This window comes from Engraulis encrasicolus, chromosome 14 (assembly GCF_034702125.1).
Source record: "Engraulis encrasicolus isolate BLACKSEA-1 chromosome 14, IST_EnEncr_1.0, whole genome shotgun sequence".
Lineage (NCBI taxonomy): Eukaryota > Metazoa > Chordata > Actinopteri > Clupeiformes > Engraulidae > Engraulis > Engraulis encrasicolus.
The window spans coordinates 46937079-46940580 of NC_085870.1; positions in this window are offsets into that span (position 1 = coordinate 46937079).

The following is a 3502-nucleotide window of genomic DNA, read 5'->3' on the forward strand; positions in this document are numbered from 1 at the left end:
TGAAAGCCTGGTGTTTTAGACATCTTTCATTGCTAACCGGCTGCTGCGTTTAATGCCTATAATGAAGTGAGTGAGTGTTGATTACGCATATTGTGCAATCAAAAGTCCGCGAGAGGGCGGACTAAACCAATGCCTACTGATTATGGGGGTGTTTGATATATATTGTAGCCTATTTGCAGGCTAGGATATCCAATTTAACAGATGTATTTCCAGAGAACATTGGAATTACATAAATTACCAACATGTATTGACATTATTGTAAAAATAATGTTTAAAAAAGCAAAACAAGAAGAACATTTTCCATAGGGGCCCCCCGGTGGGCCCCCCAGGTGGGCTGGGCCCTGAGAATGAGTCGGGGTTTTCCCCCCCTGTTCCACGCCGCTGTGTGTGTGTGTGTGTGTCTGTCTGTCTGTCTGTCTGTCTGTCTTTCTATCTGCGTGTGTGTGTGTGTGTGTGTGTGTGTGTGTGTGTGTGTGTGTGTGTGTGTGTGTGAGTGTGTGTGTGAGTGTGTGTGTGTGTGTGTGTGTGTGTGTGTGTGTGTGTGTGTGTGTGTGTGTGTGTGTGTGTGAGTGTGAGTGTGTGTGTGTGTGTGTGTGTGTGTGTGTGCGTGTGTGTGTGTGTGTAGGGCTGGGTATCGTTTTGTTTTTTTCGATACGGTGCCAATTTCGATACTTTGGTTTCGATACCGGTGCTTTTCGATACCGTTTTTCGATACCTGTTGTTTTGAAGTTAATCTCATTATGAAGAACCCATAAGATCACCAAATTCTAAATTTTCCTAAGTAGTATTGTGCATACGGTGAGTGCATTTCAGTCATCTTAAAAAATGTTATTATAGATTACTCAATATGTATCTTCAATTCAAATTAAATATAGAAGATGATTTCTAAGTAGCCTAGGTGTTGAGTAAGTAGGCAGGAGTGAAGTTGGATGACAGTTAGCTCAGCAATCAATGAGTAGCCTACTTCAATTGCTATGTAGCCTACTATTGTCATAATCTCTAGGCAAACCTAGGCTAGGGCTTTTGTTATTTCACAAATTATTACTAGATAGCCTATTGCAGCAAATATTCACGTTGTTACTAATTTTCCACCAAAACCCAAATCAGCCATGTAAATTATTTAGTAATCTCAACATCATAGAGCAAAAGAGCATTAGACACATACACACTTCCAGGTGCAGGTTGCTCTCTCTCTCTCTCTCTCTCTCTCTCTCTCTCTCTCTCTCTCTCTCTAGAAGCTTCTGCGTATTATTTGCTTTTGAATTCACGTAGCTACACGCTCTCCTTCACCTGACCGCTTGACTCATACATAACCTGCAGATTGGGAAGACCAGACATCCCAATGAAAGTCCAATAAGTCTCCCTGATATTTGATAGTGGCTCTCCGATGCCCGCGAGTCAGATAAAGCATTCCTGATTTTAGACTATGCAAGTTCGCGTTTTTTCAATTGCCAATGCGGGAAAGAGGAATATAATGACTCGTGCGTCATGCGTGGGGTACTTGAAATAGATTACGTGCACTTCGCAGGGCGCCCTGCAAAGTCCTGGGTAAAAAAAAGCAGGCAGTTATATACAGACTGGACGACAGAAAGGGCATTGACAAACAATGTAACACTAATTTGCAAATGTGTTGGTCGGGGTGTCCGGGGTTGATAAGCAGCTCCCTGTAATAAGTTTTTGGAACTTGGGATGTCTGGGAGACGCTATCTTAACGCTGTCTTAACGCATCGCATGGAAGGGATGTCGAGTGGGTCTTTTAGCGTTGCCCTCCGCGGGAACAAGTTTCAAATCTCCGCACTTTATTAAACCCCTTAGCGATCGCCCACACATTGATTCTTATCAAAACTACAGTAGCCGTGCGCAAGTGGAGAGGAGAGTGCACACTCAAGGAGGTTTAAAACGACAGCATCAGAGGAAGATTGGCGCGACGGTAGTTCTACCACTATTATCATGACTGCACAAACACACACGTCTTCGTTGGACAAAAGGGTTGTTGAACATGTTTCAAAATTAACACCTCAGCACAACACAGCCTCAACGTCAACTGAACAGGACTCTGCTGATTGAGCCGCGCCCGCGCCAGGCACTGCCTGAAGAGACAAACAGGGCAGCAGCGCATATAGGCCTAATCTTCTATAGAGTTCAATAAACACTTACTAACAAATACAAATTAATTTCAAACAATAATATTTTTAATGTCCATTCGTCCATGGCTAGTAAATTTCAGCGCAGCTTTCGGCTCTTAACCTTGATTTGATGCGTTAATGTTTCGCCAAGTCGTGTTGCCGTCTTTCGCAGGGACAGCTTTGTCACAAATGGAGCATCTGGCTCTATTTGCGTCCAGTCACACGAGCAAAGTTTAACCACACTTTAGATCTCAGCAAGTCTATCAGGGCTGCAACTAGCTACAACTGCAACTACAACTAATTGCAACTAGCTACAACTAAGTTAGCCTACAACATATCCTCACCAACTGTCAGCTGTTCGAGTAAACAAACGCTAGTACTTTTTGAATGAATGAAATGTCTCGTGCTCGTCCCGCCCACCCAGGTCCTTCGAAGCCAATCACAAATGACAATTTCACCTGACTACATGGCTATTGGTTCACAGATTTACTATTGACACAGGGACTGTTGAAACGCACAAAAGGTATCGAAATAAGGCACCGTTTTTTTTGTTTTGTTTTGATATTCGATACTATGTGGCTTTTCGGTCGGTGCCAGGACCGGACCGAAATTCGGTACGCAGCCCTATGTGTGTGTGTGTGTGTGTCTGTGTGTGTCTGTCTTCATGTTGAAGTTGAGCTATAAAACCTATGCTTACTGATATGATAATGCTGTGTTGATGTTCATGTACTTACAGTATGATGATTGGCCTGATCCCCTGACTTTTGCCGTCCATCTGAGTTCCATACTATGTGAGGCGTGTGTAAATGTCCAGGAGGTGACAATAATCCAACTGCACTCTTCAGTGTCCTGCTGCTGAATGAGTGTCTGTATACTAAGGTGAGCTTTTAGAAGCATCTCCATTCTGACATCACAAACAAGTGACCCTATTGGAATAGAGTGGCAGACTAACATGCATCTGTTCAAGAGACTGTCATCCTAAGGTGAATGTGGTTTGAATCCTTTGCAGATCTTATACCACTTGCAGGGTAGTATAAAGCCGTAGGAGCTCTAGAACATTGTCTCTCCCTGTCTCTCTGTCTCCCTCCCTCTCTCTGTGTCTATCTGTCTGTGTGTGTGTGTGTGTGTGTGTGTGTGTGTGTGTGTGTGTGTGTGTGTGTGTGTGTGTGTGTGTGTGTGTGTGTGTGTGTGTGTGTGTGTGTGTGTGTGTGTGTGTGTGTGTGTGTGTCTGTCTGTCTGTCTGTCTGTCTGTCTGTCTGTCTGTCTGTCTGTCTGTCTGTCTGTCTGTCTGTCTGTCTGCGTGTTTGTGTGTGTCTGTGTGTGTGTGTGTCTGTGTGTCTTCATGTTGAAGTTGAGCTATAAAATCTATGCTTACT